Here is a 21,381-nt window from a genome sequence, read left to right on the forward strand (position 1 = left end):
GTCCTGTCCCCGTACCTGAGGCAGCTCTTCACGAGCTGCCTCAGGCAGGGTAGGTTCCCCCATCCTGGAAGAAGGCCAAGTTGGTCCTTCTTCCTAAAACGGGGAAGCCCGCAGATCGCCTTCGGCGTTCCGACCGGTGTGCTTGCTGGACGAGGTGGGGAAAATGTTCGAGAGTGTGGTGGCTTCCCGCCTCGTCCAACACATGTCCCGGAAGTGTCCGGGACTATGTGAGGGGCAGTACGGGTTCCGTGAGGGCCGTTCAACGGTAGACGCCATCAAGGACGTTCGGGCCCTCACGGAGGCCGTTACCGCGGCTGGGGAGGGAGTGACGGTGGAGGTGTCATTAGACTTCGCTAACGCCTTTAACTCCCTCAGTTGGCCGGCCGTGGTGGAGGCGCTGGAGTATCAGCGCCTCCCTGCCTATCTCGAGGCGACGGTCCTGGACTACTTCCGGGACCGTTGGCTGGTGTACACCGGTCGAAGCGGCGAAGAGATCATCAGATCTCAGTCGCGCGGTGTCCCACAGGGGTCGGTAGTTGGACCGACCGTGTGGGACATCGCATTCGACAAGATCCTGCGGGCTCCCCTGCCCCCACGCTGCCAATGCTTTGCATACGCCGATGACGTGCTATTGGTGGCGTGGGGGCCAGGATGGGGGGATGCGGTGAGAACTGCGGAGGATGGAGTGGCCTGCGTGGCCCGAGCTATGCGCGTCCTAGGGCTGGAGGTGGCGCCCCACAAGTCCGAGGCCGTCTTTTTCCACGACGGCCTCCGTGGGGCCCCACCTCCAGCACAAGTGATGGTGGGGAACGTGCCCGTCCCAGTGGGGCCCAAGATAAAGTATCTGGGCCTCACACTGGATGGCCAATGGTCGTTCGAGGACCACTTTGTGGAGTTGGCCCCCAGATTGGAACGTGGGGCGGCAGCTATAAGCCGTCTCATGCCCAATCTTGGGGGCCCACAAGTGATGGCTCGTCGCCTCTATGCGGGGGCGGTCCGATCGGTGGCCCTTTTTGGGGCACCGGTATGGGCTAGCGACCTGGAGGCCACCCGTCGCGCCAAGTTAGTGGTGCGCCGCTTTGAGCGGAGGGTGGCAACCAGAGTCGCGCGCCTTTACCGGACCGTCTCCCATAGGGCGGCGACAGCTCTCGCGAGGCTAGCCCCCATTGCCCTCCTGGCGCCCACGTACGCAGATGCGTACGAGCGGGCGCGGAGGGCAAAGGATCAGGGGGTTTGGCTGACCGCGAGAGCCAAGGAGGTCCTCGGGCGACAGGCCCAGCAAATGGCGCTGCAAGCATGGCAGCGCCAACTCTCCGATCCGAATGACACATCGGGTCGGAGAGTAGCCGAGGCCATCCACCCCTGTCTGGCGAAGTGGCTGGACAGGGGATGGGGCGGAGTCACGTTCCGGATGGGCCAGGTACTCATCGGACATGGTTGTTTCGGTGAGTACCAGTGCAGAATAGGGCGCGAGCTCGGGCCGCGCTGCCACCATTGTGGCGGGGACCAGGACACGGCGCAGCACACGCTGGAACATTGTCCAGCGTGGGCGGACGAGCGCCGTGTCCTGGTCCATTATATTGGACGGGACCTCTCGCTGCCGGCGGTCATGAGTTCGATCACCGAGAGCGAGAGGTCATGGAGAATTCGCCTCCGGGAACCCGAGCGTCCCGGAGGATTGCGGCGTCGCGGGGGAAGGGGGTGACCGTCTTCAACGGCCCCCCGGGGAGGGAACCTGGTTGGACGACAGGGTGCCTTTATCGAAGCACCCTAGGGACGAGACTGCGGAATCGCGGTCGACTCCCTATTTCGTGTAGGCGGGGCACTTGCCCGGACGCGAGGAGTCGTTCAACTAGGTCGGCGCGTACGGAAGTGTTCGCGAACAGTGGGTCATGGGCGGAGACAGAGTGTCGGCGGGGTACTTGCCCGGGCACTCGGGTGGTGGACCGGCGGGGCACTCGCCCGGGTCTCCATTGTCGTAAAGGGGCCCCTTTTTCAAGGGCTCCGGCGACCTCCGCACATGACGACGGGAGGGAAGGGCGGACGTTGAGTTGGGATCCTCAACGTCCGCCCCCAAAACCACCCCCTATGAGCGGGTGGTCTCCTTAGAGCGATGGCAAGCCTCGCTCCTTGGAGGGGCACGGACCCGCTATTAAGCGGGCAGTGCGGACTGTGGCACTGACAGCCGTCAAAGCAGGTGGAGTGAGTGGGGCCCGGAGTTATTCCAAAGGTGATTCCTGAGCCCCGCTAGCTCAATACACCAGGGCCGGCATGCGGAAGATGGTTTAGTGAGTACGAGTCTCACACTCCCCTCGCACCCCGCCTAAGGGGTGCGAGGGGGCCCATGACGGGTTCCCCTTCTAAAAAAAGGTTAGGTCAGGTCAGGTCAGGTCTTGACCTTTATTAAAGTTATTAACCAACGAAGTATTACACTCGGTTTTCAGCCCGCTTCGCGGGGTGGGGGGCGGGGAGAAGCGGCTTCGCCGGAGCCGATGTAACAGATTTCACCGCAGATTGTGATCACCTAGTACACGGCAGGTATCCCGGCGGGGGGAGGGGCAAAGCCCCTGGCCCTCCGCCCTCCCGCGAAGCGGGCTGAAAACGATGCGTCTCTGTCCGGGGCTCCTTGAGGGATTCTCACCCTCTCGCGTGGATCTCCATATCGCAATCCAAAATCCATGTTAGTTAGAACAGTCTTTGCAAATGTTTATTCATAGACGCAGTTAAAAAATCTTTCCCAGTTAAAGAATTTTTCCATTTCTGTGTTTACGGTATTTTCAATAGCAGAGAACTCTAGGCAATATAAAATATAATGATATCAACAACTCAGTACTGCTCGGAAAAAGAAAAAATTTCTAACGGTTAGAACTTTTTCATTTCTGAGTGTACGGTATTTTCAATAGCAGAGAACTCTAGGCAATATAAAAATTAATGTTATCAACAACTCAGAACTGCTCGGAAAGAATTGCATAAACGTCGAGCGCTACCGTTAGCTTATCCGGAATTTCATGCCAAATTCATGTCAAACAAACTTTTGATTAAATTATCTCAGGAACTAAAGCCTTATTTAAAAATCTAACGGCACTTTAAAAATATAATATGGATGCAAGCTTTCGATTACGACCAATTCGAATAAGATTGGTGCAGTCTATCCTGAGATATGGTAACTGAATGTTAGAATTTTGACGTTTCGTTTTCCTCCTTTTCCGAAATCAGTTTCAGACTCACGTACGTATGCTCGCACATACACATGCAAAGCGATTTTGTCACTCAAGGTGCGTTCACAGATGCACGATTTAATTGATTATGAATTAAAACTGATTTTAATACATGAAAAATATTTTATTTTACGATTAAGATATAAATCGTAAAAACTATTATATAAAAAATTAAAAATTACTTGTTTTAAATGAAATCATCGTGATAACGTCGCAATGATAAGGAAATAATTCTTCTAATTTTGAAATATAAATTATGACAATTTAAGATATAAGTTGGAACATTTTATACTCATAGAATGAAACCGAGAAAAAGAGAGAGGGAGAGAGAGAAAATTTTAAATTGTCACAATTTATATTTGACAATTAGAAGTATTAAGAAGATTTGCACGATTAGATAAATCTTTATTATCCAACATTTCTATGTTTGATGAGATCTCACAACAGAAATAAAATGACATATTATTGTGGCAATACAAAAATACATAAAAACATTTAAAATTAATGAAATGTAAAACATTTTTACAAAAAGTAATGAGATCCCTCTAAAAAACCTTACAAAGGTAAAAAAATACGCCAAGTACATTAAAAAGCAAAACTAAATATGATGAAATTCATAGTTAACTAGCCAAGACCTAGAACCAATTCAGTTTGAGGATTTGTAATTTGAAATAATACTTGGCGTGCCCGGGTCGCATTAAAACGTACGTCTTACCTATAATTTGTATAAACTCTATGTGTAAAGTATTTGTATTGAGTGAGTAATGAAAAGGGATATTTATAATCAATCCGCTAATGTGCAAAACTGTAAACGTATTTGTTTTAATACCAAATACAAAGATTTACGAGTCATTACTGAAAATACTCAAGGCAGTACAAATTTAGAAGAATGCATGTCCAATGCGACCCGGGCACGCCAAGTATTATTTCAAATTACAAATCCTCAAACTGAATTGGTTCTATTTATATAACATACAGACATATGCATATATACATACATGATATTGAATACGAATGCGAAAGAATTATTTCAATACAAATAAGTATGTCTATATATTAATTAGTAATTAAATCAAGCGACGCGGTAGCGTCGCGACGCCAAGTACATAATCAAAAATAAGGTTCCGAACAATGAGAGTCACTGTATAATATCGAGTGTTACCAATTTCATTGAATAAACGTCGCGCGCTATCAAGTAGCTTATCTGGAATTCATGCCATTTGACAAGTCATATCAACTTATGATTAAAATATCTCAGGAATTAAAGCCGTAATAAAAAATCTACGGCACTTGTATAATAAAATGTGAATGCGATCTTTTGATCGCGACCAATTCGAATAAGATTGGTGCAGTCAATCCTAAGATATTATAATCGTACGTTAGAATCGTGACGTTCCGTTTTCCGTATTCTGGTTCATACTCACGTACGTATATTCGCACATACACATGCAAAGCGATTTTGTCCCTCAAGCTGCTGTTCACACATGCATGATTTAATTTATTATGAATTAAAAATAATTTTAATAATACATGGGAAATGTTTTATTTTACGATAAAGATATAAATCGCAAATAGTATAAAAATTCAGGTAGGCTATGTCGAGACACGGCCGCAAGTTTTTAACGTGAATACGTCATGTTAATGGAAAGAGTTCAAAGAAAGATAGTAGTTTCAATCAACTGTGTATATTTTCCTATATATTATAATCCAAAGTCGACACCTTGTATATTATAATAAGATAAAGTGAGATACTCTATATATTATAATTATAATTAAAATGAGAATGTATATTAAAATATTCTTAAGAAAATTATTTAAAATCTTTAAATTAGATCTTAACTTAAATTTTTTAATTATAACTTGTATGTAAATATACAAGTGTTAATCTAATGTCATAATTTTTTATTTGATTGTACAATTATCCAAATTATCCTTAATTAAAAGTAATTTAACAATGATTGATTGATCGCCAGGAAGATTAATAATATGAAGTATTGTATTGACCACACTGGCAAATAATTTATTGATGACCAAGCGCAACATTTCGGCCGAGATTCCAATCATTGTTTACCTAATTTACACCGTTGACCTCATCATGGTGTCATCTGGATTTTTTGAGAGGATCATACGCCAATATGGAATGGACAAGTCTCTACTGCTTAAATCTTGGGTTAGAGTGAGCCTCATCATTTGTACTGTCAACCAACAATTGATGTTTTGATTCAATTAATCTCCAAAGGGACACCGAGAACTGGTCCGGTATATACGACACTGTTCTCAATAACATGTGGTACTGATTCCGTTGTGTCACTTGTTTGCTTGTCTCAGCGAGATGCTCACGTCTTTGTCTTCTTGGTGACTGTTCTCTCAGTTTTGTGTATTTTAAACGATAGTGTCATTTTCTGCCAGTAAGTGTTTGCTTAATTTATAGTCAATGCTTTATTTATTAACGATCAATTGTTTTCCAGAAAATGACTCTGTAATTATTTGTATTCTGCGCTTGAGAAGGGCTGGAATCTCGGCCGAAACGTTACGCTTGGTCATCAATAAATTATTTGCCAGTGTGGTCAATAAAATACTTCATATTATAAAAGTAATTTGTTATAAAAATCTGATCAACTGAAAAACTATAAAGTTCAGAATTTAAAAGACAATATTATATCCCTAAAAAACCTTTTTTAAAAAAGAAAAAATATATACGCCAAGGACATAAAAACTCCCAACTTGTCAAAACTCAAAACTAAATATGAAATCAATAATTAACTAGCCAAGTATCTAGAAGCAGTTTGAGTATTTTACCCAAACGTTTTCCATGCATACTCTCTTATCTCATGACGACATTGAAGTACTTGGCGTGCCCGAATCGCAGTGGTCATGTATTCTTGTAAATTTGTACAATATCTTAATTTGTATTGTATCTTGTATCTTCATGATTTTCAATAATGACTCGCAAATGATTTTGTGTCTCTTATAGGTAGGACAGGACGTTTTAAGGTGATTCGGGCACGCCAAGTACTTCTATGTCGTCATGCGATAAGAGAGTATGCATGGAAAACGTTTGAGTAAAATACTCAAACTGCTTCTAGATACTTGGCTAATTAATTATTGATTTCATATTTAGTTTTGAGTTTTGACAAGTTGGGAGTTTTTATGTACTTGGCGTATATATTCTTTCTTTTTTAAAAAAGGTTTTTTAGGGATCTCTCTTTTTTGTAAATTTTTAAAATTTGACTATATTTTAGTTTTACATTCTTTTGAACATATAATTAGTATTACATAATTTCTTTTTATGTTTTATTATCAATTATTTTGCATGCTAACACGTACATCGTTCCGATGCAATTTGTAATAAGTTTTATTAATAATCTTTTGATTTTTATATAATGTAAATTATTTTTATATATTTTATACTTTTTTCTGTTTTGCTAACAAAATTTCTCTATGTGATTTACAATATTTTTTATTATAACTTTAACAATATAGCTTTACTATCACATAAATCATTTTTATGAGTTTTATAATTTTATGCAATGAATGTGATAGCGCTCGACGTTATGTAATGAAATTCGTGGTATTGGTGCAGTCAATCCCTTTCTCACTAACTAATATGACGTTGCACCACGTCGATGACGGCGACAACAACGACGACGACGACGACGACGACGACGATGATGTTGCACCACGTCGACGACGATGACGACGACGAAGTTGCACCACGTCAACGACGACGACGATGACGTTGCACCACGTTCATGACGGCGACAACAACGACGATGACGACGACGACGTTGCACCACGTCAACGACGACGACGATGACGTTGCACCACGTTGATGACGGCGACAACAACGACGACGACGTTGCACCACATCAACGTCATCGTCGTCGTCGTCATCAACCTCTGGTCTATTGTGACGTGATCTCTTTTTTCATAATAGGAGTAACATAATATGTAGATCTTTTTTCTTCTTGAACAATTTCAATTATTTTGTCAGCCAATCGTTTCATTATTTAATCGTTTCCCTTTATTTGAAAAATGACATATAATAATATCACATAAATTATTGCGATCTTTGTTGTTCAAAGATTTTGTTTTTTCATATTTTAATAATATAGCTCTTCCTATAATATGATTGTTCAATAGGTTTTTTATATCAAAATTAATAACATCATATTTTTCAATACAATATTAACCATTTATTAGTAGCCTTTGTCTTATTTTCGGTATTAGAAGTTTCTGTTTCATTGGAAGAAGATGATGTAGAAGCAGTAATATCCGATTCTGCTAAAAATGAAAGTCTTGCTCTTTTTACCGAAGGCTCTATTTGTGTAAGTGGAACTTATTCCACTTAATTATTCCATATCAACTAAATTATTCCATATTTTCTGAAGACATCTGGAAATTATAAAATAAACACTTGACAAACGGTAATTATTTAGTTTAACGGAGCAACCTCGGATGACCTTAATCTTGATATATATTATAGAGGTCACCCTCCTAAGTGACCTTCAAAAGGTTTTAGCCGTCGCTCATTGTTTATTAAAAAGTTATTAACAAAAGAAGTTTAATGATTTTGCACGAATTTTCAGCTGTCCACGCGAAGCAAGGACTTGAGTTTGACATATATTACAAAAGTCACCTTCCCGAATAACACGCACTAGGTTTCACTCGTCGCTCGTTGTTTGTTAAAAAGTTATTAACAAAAAAGTTTAATGAATAGAGCATAATTTTCCGATATCATATACGTTTACGAAAGAGTATATTTGATGGAATTTTACCTTTAAATCAGAAATAGGTTTGAGTTAGGTTATATTTTCCGAAACTGGAGCCCCGGACACATACGCTCGTTTTTAGCCCGCTTCGCGGGAGGGCGGGGGAAGGGCTTTGTCCCTCCCTCCGCCGGAGCCGGTGTTACAGATTTCACCCTACAGATTTTGATCACCGGTACACGGCACGAATCCCGGCGGGAGGAAGAGGCGAAGCCCCCCCTCACTCTCCCGCGAAGCGGGCTGAAAAACGAGCGTATATGTATCCGGGGCTCCAGTTTCGGAAAATATAATGTTACGTCCAGAGCTCCATGAGCTCGAGAAAGGGCGCAACCAGACGCCTCTCGAGGTACGTAAGCACGCAACCGCAGTACCTCGTGTGTTCGAGCCGACCGATACGCTTCGATTTTCGGGTCAACGACCAAAGTCGATTTTACCCTATTATTCGAGACGGTCAACTCGATGGTCCTTTTTAGGTAAGGGAAATGAATCCCTATTACCAAGGATAGGACCTGTACGATCTGTCGAAGGAGAGGGTGAAGCGAGGGTATTTAATTAAATAAAATTTGGGTAATTTCTACTAATTAACATGGTATATTCAAATAAATAACTCTTACAAATACAAAGGTTTATAATTTTGCAAACGGAATACAGAATCAATGTAAAACGGAAACATATTCGTAGAACGCATTTAACTTAAATCTAAATTATAAATTCGATAATTCGAAAAGGTGATGAATTAAATACCGATGGACCTTGTACGGATGTTTATAAGGTAACTATAATTTCGAACGCATAATGAACAGTAATATAAGGTTGTTTATATAATTTTTAAATTCTCAAAAAATAGCTCGCATTAAGACTCTCTATACCATCGATACATATTCAAAATTTCAAAACTATAATGATAAAAAAAAGAAATCTACCATATTCATACCTAAATGTCCAAATTAAAAATAAATTCTCTAATAATATAAATCGCAGGGATTAATACAGGGTGAACGCGGTGGTGGGTTATGAAGGGTATAAATGTGTCGGGATCAGCGTTCTCGACTGCGATCCTGAGAGCAGGAATATTTATGGGTCCTGGTCCGCAGGTTATAGTGTTAGAAGGGAGTGGGAGAGAATAGGTGGGAAAGAAATCTAGGAAGTACTCTAATAATAGGCGGAAAGTGCCCTGCGAAAACTCCCTTAACGTTGGAATGATAGGGATGGGCAGGCCGGAAAAATCGGGGTTCTCAGGGACTGAAGTTGGTGGGGGAAGGTATTCAGTTCGGGTGTAGAGGAAAGGATGGGCAAGTTTGGGGTCTGCCCGAACTCAGGAGAGGGGATGGGTGAATACCACCGTGGAGACAAATCAGGGAGGGAAAGGGGGGAGTGGCCGGGAGTAGAAGGTGGATTCGCGATAATGCTAGATCCAGGTGACGGAATATTTACAAAAAGGGGTGAGTAACGCTCGGTGTTATCGGTTAATTGTGTTGAATTGTTGGTTCGGAGTAAGATGGCCCTTGGCTGCACGTCACAGGTTCTGCCAACGATTCTGTCGGCGTATTACTGCGTCCGCGATTAAAATTTGACACTTAAACGAAATAAAACGAAATTGATTCTTTGTCCAAGAAACCAAAATGAAACCACGAAGACGGTTGGAGGGGAGTGAAATGAAATTGATATGAAACTTAGGCTTACTTTTGGTGGTACTGCTTTTCTAATGGAGTTGGTCTTCGGTAGGAGTCGTTCTTCGATTCGTTGAAGGGACTAACCTGGCCAGAGATTCTTCGGTTGGCGTCCAACACTGACTCTATTACTTAAACGCAACGTCCCGATTACGGGAACATAACAGTACGATGTGCAATTGTAGGCTGACCAAAGATGAAGAGAGCGTATGACCAAATTATTCCCTTTATATAAGGCTAAAAGAGTGTAGGTGGGGGTTATTCATTTCCCAGAAGAAAAGAAAAGTAAAACAAATTCGTTTCTATTGGAGCGCTTGTTTTTCCCGAATTGCAGCTGGTATCCGATAGATTTATGATTTTGTTCTTGAAAGTTAAAGTGCGGCACTTGTGAAGACCCCTCCGTTTACCATATTGCAATCCATACTTGCGTTTCCTTTAGTCCATTTGCGTTGTATCTTTAGTTTAGATCTCCCCATGTATGCAGATTTCTCAGTATTTAAATTCGGTGGATTACTTTATGTCCCGTCAGCGATCACGTTTCCCAAGTGTCGCTTCGTTTTCCTAGATCAGGAGCGGTCTTCGTTAAGTGATTTTTTGCTACTGACTTCGGTTGTTTATTGCCTATCGAGTGTTCCGTCCGAGCACAGCTGGGGTTGGAAAACCGTGAACCTTGTGATTTGCATAACGCCTATCCACTTGGCTCCTGCGCTCGTCCGGTCGTTCTTTCCGTTAGAGGGGACTAATTCTTACTTGTTACTTTTTCTTATTTCTAAGTTTAATATTTTTCCTATGGAAGCGAGGAACCTTGGAGTCTTCTGGACGTAACAATAACCTAACCTAACCTAACCTACCCAGGTTAGGTTAGGTTAGGTTAAGTTAGGCTAAATCACTTTCCTTCCTTCGTTCATATTCGTCGTTTGTCTTTCAATATTCAAAATAACTACTATATTTTCGAAATTTCTTTTGTTAATAACTTTTTAATAAACAATGAGCGACGGCTAAAACCTTTTGAAGGTCACTCAGAAGGGTGATTTTGATAACATATGTTAAGGTCATTCGAGGTTGCTCCGTTAATCTAAATAATTACCCTAAATTATTCTACTATTAAAAACAAATTTAAAAAGAACAATAAAGAACAATAAAAAAGAACAACATATAATAAAATGTAATATACACGCTCACATGTAAAATATTATTCTTGCACAAAAGGAGCAGAAAGAGAGATAAATAATAAAATTTCAATTTCTCTTTAAAGAATCTCTGTTTAAGAGTAAAACCTTTTTGTAGATTGTAGAGATTGTAGTGTATAAAGGAATCCTTTTAATATACAATAACTTATTTTGTATATTGTAATAATTTATAGTAGTTTGTGTGTACAAGAAATAAAATAACTTTTTCTGTAATGTACAAGATTAATAAAAACATTTTCTTCTTCATTTCTTTAAAAAAAAATTTTCTTCTTCATTTATTATCCTTAAAAAACATTTTAAATTGCACAAGCAATTTTAAATCGTACTCTTAATTTTTAGAAACAAAGATTTATAAAGTTTTATGCCGATATATGTTATATGTTATATATGACATATATGTTATATATGAATATATATTATACATGAATACCGATAATGTTGACATCACAACGTTAAGGTTCGTCTACATAAGACGCAGAACGCGAGTCGCAGGTCTCAAGATTGGGTCGCACAGGTCGCAGAGTGCAATACGCAGGACGCATAGAAGTTATCTGAACTTTACCTTTCGCGTCCTGCGTCGAAGCGGCCAGCCAATCAAGACGTATCTTATTACGACTATCGACTATTTTCATTTGATACATATCGTAGGATCGTGACAGGATACCTGTCAAGATTAAATGTTTCCTTGTATAATCTGTAATCTAAGAAATAATAAAAATGACATATAAGTGGGATTTCGTAGCAACGCGCGAGTTAATTGAAAAAGTAAAAATGAATCCCGGCTTATATGTCAAAAGTGCCAAAATATATAAAAATCAAAATCAGAAAAACTTGGCCTGGACAGAGATAGGAAAAACGTTTCGTCCTCCTTGTTCTGGCAAATAAATTTATTATAAATGTCTACTGAAATAACTTGAATTACTTTTATTCCGAGATGTAAAGCTTTTCTAGAAACTTTAATGGAATAATTAGATTGTTAACCTCGCTGATCTTAATTTTAACAATAAATTATTGTTTCTTTTCTTTAGGAGAAGAAGTAGCAAGAAAATTTAAATCATTAAGAGATATTTTTTGCAAAGAGAGAAGGAAAATTATTATGCAACCCAAGTCTGGAACTGGTAATTGCACACAATATAAACCTACATGGGAATTTTATTTAGATCTGCTCTTTTTAGCAGATCATATTGAGCCAAGAAAGTAAATTTAGTCTGTCTAATAAGCTAAGATCTTATTTCACGTTTTGCAAAATTTAATAATTAAGTGTTATCGATTTCTTAACTTTGTAATATTCTTATAATGCGATTTACTTTGTCATAGTCACATATATATTATTACATATCTATGACAACAGAATTATAAAGAAATTCTTTTTATAATTTTTTCTTTTGTTTTTTGCATTGAGTTTTGTTTCGGTCCCTTCGCAAAGGAACACAGCTTTGAAGCGCGATGCTGTATTTATATTTGAAGTTTGTGTTACATTTTATGCAAAAATCATTTAAATTTTAGAACCTACTCAAATATGGGGTATCATCACAATTATGTGATATGAGTTTATCTGAATGTGACGAGAAGGAAAATGCTCCATTAGAATTGAACACGAGCACAGTCAAGAATGTTGAAATGACAGCTGGTGCTACGCAAATTCCTATAAATGTAAACATGGTCAAAGATGCACTTGATTCAAATATGTGATATAATCAGTGATTCAGATAGTTTAATGTACGAAGAATCAACAGCAGAATCTTCAGGTAAAAAATATGTGCTTTAATGTTCGGTTATATATTAAATTTATTTTCATTGTCAGATATTCGGCGAAAGATGACGATAAAATATGAGAACAAGGTACCTCCCAGCAACGTGATACGGAAAAGGAAGAAGAATGAGGCATTGGACTTAATAGCAAATAATGTTAATAGCTTTGCAAATTTAGCTACTAATTGCATGTCTCAACTATCTGAGAAAGAAGAAGAGAAAGGAAGTGATATGGAAACGTTTAAAGTAGCACTACAATTCATTCCTGAAGATTGTAAGTTATTATTCATGATAGACGTGTTACGCGTTAGTGAAATATATTGAAAAGGCAAGCGGCCATTAATATCTGAAACCGATATTATAAACTAAATAAAGTGAAAATGAATCCCGACTTATACGCCAAAAGTACCAAAATATTTGAATACTTATTACTTACGAGTATCTCTCTTTCCAATAAACTTATATTACATATGTTTGGCATTGCATAGCTTAATGTTGTTACATTATTGTGTTACAAGAGTTGAATTGTTTTGTTATATATTGTATTTTTAAAATAAACATATTATTGTGGCAAGTTAATATTTATTCCTCTAAAAGCACTATTATACTGCCATGGTGCCTGTGCTTTCCAACAGGTGAGAGAAAGTAGTCTGTTAAAATCTTTTGCTGCTCTATTCTTCGTGATACATTATTACTTCCCAAACGTGTTATCTCGGCAAGAACAGAATTATTTCCTCTCATGTTACGCCACTCTCCATTTTCTTGATTCATATTAGGAGGGCAGTACAATTGCCCATTAGGCATATTCATTTCTTTGTCAGTGATTATTATGAAATTATGTAATATCAACGCTTTGACAACAGCAATAGCATTTTCAGGACTAAGAAATATAGTATTTAAAAGAATTCGCCATCTCACTTTTAAAATACCAAGCGCATTTTCAATCACTAGTCTTGCACGACTCAGACGATAATTAAAACTATGTTGTTCATCTGTCAGATTGTCTTTTACATATGGACGTAACATGTATAATTTCAACGGGGAACGTTTCATTGGAAATAAAAGCATAATGTGTTGTAATATCCATATACGGCAAATTGTTTGGAGGAGGTATATCGACTAATCCTTCTTCCAAACCTTTGGCAAAATCTGTGTTATTCCATACACTTCCATCGCTTAGTGAACCTTAATATAAAATATGAAAAATTATAGAAAATATAAAATAGACGAAATATATATACAGGGTGTCCCAGACCTACCGTATCACCGGGTAATGGTTGATTCCTGAGGTGATTCTGAGACGAATGTTCCTCTTGTAAAATGTCGAGGGTGAGGTAGTTTCGACGCTACGAAGGGTTGTAGTTATCCTATCCTTGTGTAGAATTTTCCCGCGTTCAGTGATGGTGGGTCGAAGGGGTCCCGCGCATCGCGCACACTTCAATTTGAACAGCCGCGAAAAATTAAGATCAAATTGAAGTGTGCGCGATGCGCGGGACTCCTTCGACCCACCGTCACTGAACGCGGGAAAATTCTACACAAGGATAGGATAACTACAACCCTTCGTAGCGCTGAAACTACGCCACTCTCGACATTTTGCAAAAGAAACATTCGTCTCAGAATCACCTCAGGAATCTACCATTAACCGGTGATACGGTAGGTCTGAGACACCCTGTATATACTATATATACATATACAGGGTGTTAAATTTCAAACGTAATAGGTGGAATATCTCGTAAACAATGCATTTTAGAAAAAAATGTTTTCTACAAAAGTTATAGGGTTTCGGAGGGAACATAACATAGTAATATTCATATAACCTTGGGCGGCGCCTCCAAGGTCAAGTGGAGGTGAGAATGAATTTTTTAAATGGAAACCCATATTTTTTATTATTACATCTTTTTCTACTAATTAATTTGAACAACTTTTGTCTAAAGCATTTTTTTATTAACCTAATATTTTTTAAGATATTCAAGAAAAACTTGATAACTCTTTCAACATTTAGTTTACGATATTGAAGATTAAATGACGGAACGAAAGATTCAGAAAAGAAAAAATAAAATAATTAATGAAGCAAATAAGAAATAGACTTTATTAATAAATCTTCATTCAAAAATGAAAGAATTTTTGCAAAAAGAATTTTTAGAAAAAGTAACGAAGTCAACCAAATTCTTTCAATTTTGAATGAAGATTTATTAATAAAGTCTATTTCTTATTTGCTTCATTAATTATTTTATTTTTTCTTTTCTGAATCTTTCGTTCCGTCATTTAATCTTCAATATCGTAAACTAAATGTTGAAAGAGTTATCAAGTTTTTCTTGAATATCTTAAAAAATATTAGGTCAATAAAAAAATGCTTTAGACAAAAGTTGTTCAAATTAATTAGTAGAAAAAGATGTAATAATAAAAAATATGGATTTCCATTTAAAAAATTCATTCTCACCTCCACTTGACCTTGGAGGCGCCGCCCAAGGTTATATGAATATTACTATGTTATGTTCCCTCCGAAACCCTATAACTTTTGTAGAAAACATTTTTTTCTAAAGTACATTGTGTACGAGATATTCCACCTGTTACGTTTGCAATTTAACACCCTGTATACAGGGTGATTCGTATTAAGTGACCGATTTAATTATTAGTGCAATTTGAAGACGTATGAAAAAAGAGTTTATACCGATATGTTCAGTACAAAGGGGGACACCATATAACGGATACGATTATTTCATGAGTGGAGGCGTTGAGGACATTTCAAAGTCAACTTCTTTTTTTTAATGAGATGCTGTATTTCTTATTTTATAGGATAGTAGCCCTTTTTAATATAAATTCAATAATATTAGGTTGTTCATTAAGTTCTGCGGTTTTCTTGATAGATAGCGTTTGTCCATTGAAAAAAATAGCATGCATCGCCTGAACCGCGAATTGCCGCATACTCCGTGACAGGTTAGACAACGCTTGACATTTCGCCAGAGTCTTTGTTGTGTTTTGACGTGTTACGTGTACGCGCTATTCATTGAAAATGGAGGATCAAAAGGTGCATTTTCGGCACATTTTGCTATTTTTCTTCCGCAAAGGAGTAAAAGCGACGGACGCACAACGTGAGATATGTGGCGTGTACGGGGACTCGGCCATAAGCGCTGACACTTGTCAGCGTTGGTTTGCGCGCTTTCGTTCCAGAGATGTGAACGTCTCCGATGCTGCTCGCTCCGGTCGTCCATCCATCACTGACGACGACCAAATCGTGGCCGCAATCAAAGCAGACCGACACCTGACGACGCGAGAGATCGCGGAGCGTTTCGACATCGCCCATACAACGGTTGCGCAGAGATTAAAACGGCTTGGGATGTCGAAAAAAGCAAATGTTTGGGTCCCTCACGAGCTCACCGAAAAGAACATTTTGGACCGCGTCATGATCTGTGAATCCCTGCTGAAATGGAACTCGCTGGAGGCCTTTCTCAAACGGGTGGTCACGGGAGATGAAAAATGGGTGGCATATAACAACATTCGATGCAAGCGGTCATGGTACGGTCCGGGTGAGTCGTCACAATCGGTTGCCAAAGCGGATTTGCATCCGAAGAAAGTGATGCTGAGTGTGTGGTGGGATTGGCGAGGCGTCCTGTACTTCGAGCTGCTTCCGCGCGGTCAGACCATCGACGCCGAGAAGCATTGCGCTCAGTTAGAAAAATTGAAGCAGGCAGTGGCGGAGAAGCGGCCGGAATTGGCGAACAGGAAGGGCGTTGTCTTCCACCACGACAACGCCAAACCACACTGCTTTGGTGACCAAGAAGAAGTTGAAGTGCTTTGGCTGGGAAGTCATGCAGCACCCACCGTACTCCCCAGACCTTGCGCCGTCGGATTACCATCTGTTCCGGTCACTCCAAAACAATCTCGACGGGCAGCGCTTTAATTCAGTGGACGATATTCAAACGTACTTGAAGGACTTTTTCGCGCAGAAGTCGCGCGACTTCTACAAACGCGGCATTATGTCCCTTCCAGAACGTTGGCAGAAGGTGGTCGATCAAGATGAACAATACATTCTAGATTGAATAAATGTGTAAGTACAATAGATTTATGTTTTAATTTAGGGCAAAAAAACCGCAGAACTTAATGAACAACCTAATACATTACATAAAAACATTCAAGGGCAATCAAGGCCAAAAATACATGATAAAATAAAATTCAAATGTATTTAGGTGTATGTAGGTTTTTTAATATATAGGGTACTCATTTTATTTTATTCTAAACGTCACCGAACGGCGACGGCGAAGACGTTGCACCACGTCGCTGGACGACGACGGGGACGACGTTGCACCACGTCGCCAGACGACGACGGGGACGACGTTGCACCACGTCGCCGGACGGCGACGGCGAAGACGTTGCATCACGTCACCGGTCGGCGACGGCGAAGACGTTGCACCACGCCGCCGGACGATGACAGGGACGACGTTGCACCACGTCGCCGGTCGGCGACGGCGACGACGTTGCACCACGTCGCTGGACGACGACGGGGACGACGTTGCACCACGTCGCCGGACGGCGACGGCGACGATGTTGCACCACGTCGCCGGACGATGACGGGGCGATGTTGCACCACGTCGCCGGACGGCGATTGGGACGACGTTGCACCATGTCAACGACGACAATGTTGCACGACAATATCCAATCCAATAAGTTCATTCAAGCGACGCGGTAGCGAACAAAACAAAATTATCGTTATACAACACTTGTATCCGCAATATCCATAGAAAATAAAAAACTCTTTCAGAGATAACTAACAGACTGATATCTCTCTTCCTTTTTCATTCTCCACTTATGCCCGGTTTCTTCATACCTTTCAATAGCTATCTTCCAGATAACTGAAAATTTATTTCGTCATTGAAACCTCTGATTACGTATTTAACGGATAGCTATTCTTCATACTACTCACTTTTGACATAAAGTGTCTAGAATGTTATCAAGAGACACGGTAGTGTCTCGTGCCAAGTATACGCGCAGCGAGACCGCACCGTGACACTATTACGCGAAGCGACGCTTTCGCAGACACTCAGATTATTAGATCTCAATAACCGCTGAACGGATCAAGTTCAGAGTAGGCTCAATGGATAGGGTTCGATTTGCATAAGAAAAGTGTTTTCATTTTTCTACTACGTGTCCTACGAGCGGAGATATTGCGATGCAAAAGTCGAATATCATCTGTTATAATCGTGAACGATAAACCGTATAAATACAAATGAAATTTTTCCACAGCCTTTACTATTGCTAACATTTCCAACTTAAAACTGTGGTAATTCATTTCAGCAGTATTGGTCGATCAACTATAATACGCTACTGGCGCCCATGAGTTATCCTTCTGCTTTTGCAGTAAAATTGCGCCTAAGCCTAAGCTGCAAGCATCTGTGTGCAACTCTGTCTCAACGGACGGATCATACAACCGGAGTACTCTGATCTGATGGAAGCTATCTTTCAAATCTATTAACGTGAATACCGACCTGTGAGACAGACCCGTCAAGCAATCCTCTATCAACAGAAAAGTATTTCTGTTTCTGTACCCTGCTATTCAAAGGTCGCAAATTTACACAAAGTCGCATCTTTCCGTTCTTCTTCCTCACCGGTACTACCCGGGCACAATATGGCGAAGCGCTTGGTTGAATAATCCCTCGCTTTAATAAATCATCTGTTATTTTACAAATTTCAATTCACTCATTATACGCCAACCGTCGGGGCGCGTAAGCATAAATCGAATCATCTTTCAAATTTACTCGCACTACGTAATCATCGTTTATCGGCGTTACTTCTCGCTGCTCGATATCTAAAAATAATTTTTTCAACCGCTGTTTGTGTTCTTGCTCGAAATCTATCACGCTATCGTCTATTATATCGCTTAACGACTGATTCGTCGAATCCTCGTCAACACAGAGAGACAAGTACGAAAACAAGTTTATATTTCCCGGATCCTTGTCTGTCGCAGGCTTATATACTAAAGTTAGTTTTTCATTCTGCAAGAAATCTCGACCTAATATTATGTCCCCTTCGAACGCGTCGTTTTTCAAAACGTGAAAATCGATTTTAAATTTAACGTTTCCTAGCTCCACGACCGAGAATTCTGCTCGCGATACGCCTACAATATTTATCGGATTAGTACTCAGATTCCTTAATTTTCTAGTTACCGGAATTAATTTATCGCCCGTATGTTCCACGTATCTCTTGTACACATTAAAGCTAACAAATTAAACGGGCCTTCCCGTGTCCATCAAAGCAAGTAACTCACATTCTTTGTCGCCTAGTTTGTTCACCTTCACGTACGGACTCTCGATTTCCAGCCTGTTCTCCGCCTCGTTGATTGCAGCCACAGTATCATCTGCCGATGGATCCTGCTTCACACTTGCTGCTGCAACCACCCTCGGAGATTGCGTCGGTGCCAGCTGCTTGACTCCTTTCTTCTCTCGTGCAGGACATTCGTAGAATCGATGACCTTGCTCCTTACAGTTGAAACACGTAAGCGCTCCTTTGCACTCCTGATAGGTGTGCCCCTCCTTGTCGCAATTCTTACAACCACCTTTCGGCTCCTTCGACTGCTTCTGCTTCGATCCAGCCACGTTCGACCATTTTCTGTCCGGATCAATGGCACCCTCCGAGATTTGACGCATTCTGTCCAGGAAAACAACCACTGACTCCTCTGCGATAAACAACGCGGTAGCTCGAAGCAAAGCCTGATTGATTCCACCGATGAGCAGATGTATCGCATCCTTCTCTGGTAGGTCTAATCTGTTAATGAGAGCAAGCTTCTCTATCGCATACTGGTCGAATGATTCTTTGGTTGGAATCCATCTCCTTGCCTTGATCTTCTGCATAGCCTTATAGAACGGGATTTTTCTATCAATCAGTTTTAGCAATTCCCGTCGGAGACTATTCCACGACTCGAGCGCTGCTCCATTCTGCATCTCATATCAACGGCGTGTAGTATTCACCAATTTGCTCGACGCCGCTAACAATGTGACACTGCCCGGCGCTCCATGCACCTGAGCTAATTTGTCGACTCTTCTGATCCATGCGGTTACATTATCCTCCTCCGCCCCTGCGACCTCAGGTATTTGAGTCGCCAGGCATGTGACCAAATTCCCGGATGGCAAACTCTCCGATGTCCGGGTCCTTCCCAAACTCGCAGGTGAAGACCTAGCTGGCTGTACGGAATCCGAAGATGGCTCTCCTGCCATCGACGTACCGTGCTCCTGTCTCTGGGCCAGCCGGGTTCACTCCTCCTCTTCCGGCCAACAATTGTATCAATAACGTAAACTGTTGTTGCTGCTGCTGTAAAAACTGCTGGAACATCCCAACGGTTACGGCCTGATCGCTCTGAATTCCTCCTGGAAAACGTTCTTGCTCCGGAGCCAGTTCCCTTCTTGGCTCCTCTCTATTTCCTCCGATGCTCCTAGATGCTCCGTTGAAGGGCTAGCTCTCTCAATATGCGACATGATCGCGTCAATCAATTCGTTTCGCTAGCTATTAGTAGACCATATCCCCGTGCTTCCTCACGGAGGTCCTCCAGCGACAGGTGCTCCAATCTTTCGCGATCCATGTTGGATTTGGCTCGTGTTCGCACCATTCACCACTGACTCTAATCGCGTCGAAATCGTCACGTCCTCCGTCGGTCCGCTTCTCCACGGATATCTCTCTCCCGACTCGATACGACTTCGATCTCGCGATCTCTATTGGATTACCGGCGATCTTCCTCGCGATCCCGATCCCACTTCTGATATAAAAACTGTAGGTTTCAACACTCAATTTAAGAAATACAACAGTTTATTTGAATAATGTACGAACACGGATTACAATTGATTCTCTGACTTCCGCACGCTGACACGTCGTAACGGCAAGTGTCGCTCGGTATTTCGGCATCGGATAAATAGCGCTTATAATATTTGTCTCTTCGAGGGCGACACGTATCACGCCCAGTACCGTAGTCACGAACATTTTATTGGAAGCCTTACAGTTCAATTATTGGCATTTATTTCAGACACTCCAGCCCGGGCTTTTCTGAAATGTACTAAAGGGCATAACGGATATAATGCTTGTGAACGGTGTACAATTACTAGAGAGCTAATTAGAGTAGGAAACTCTTCAAGAATAATTTATCCCGATTTGGAGTGTCCGAAATGTACAAAATTATCATTTTTTGAACAAGAAGATCGTGGTCATCATACCGGTGTCTCACCACTTGTCAATATAATTCCTCAGATAGATTTTACGAAAGTATTTGTCTTAGATCATATGCACCTCTTTTTTAATGGAATTATGAAAAATTAATAGATTTATGGATGAGAGGCCCGTTGAGTATTAGAATAAGTCGACTTCAAAAAATAAAAATTTCAAAGAGACTTTTGCATCTCCACGCTCATATTCCTTCTGAATTTCAACGAAAGCCGAGAACAATTTTTGAATATTTAAAATAGAAAGCAACAGAATTTAGATTTTTTACATTATATTGTGGCCCAATTGTTTTAAAAGGCATTCTTTAAAAAACATTATACGATTACATTTTGTTATTTCATGTTGCATGTTGAATAGTATGCAGTGAAAAATTCGCTTTAATCCATAACGCAATAGCAAAAAATGTTTTAAAAGATTTGTTATGATGCCGTATCTATATGGACCGCAATCTCAAGTTATAAATGTACACAATTTATTGCATGTAGCTGATGACGTGACGAATTTCAATTGCTCCTTAAGTAAAATAAGTTGTTTTCCATTCGAAAATAAACTTGGAAATATGAAACGTCTTCTTCGTTCA

This window comes from Ooceraea biroi, chromosome 14 (assembly GCF_003672135.1).
Source record: "Ooceraea biroi isolate clonal line C1 chromosome 14, Obir_v5.4, whole genome shotgun sequence".
Taxonomy (NCBI): domain Eukaryota; kingdom Metazoa; phylum Arthropoda; class Insecta; order Hymenoptera; family Formicidae; genus Ooceraea; species Ooceraea biroi.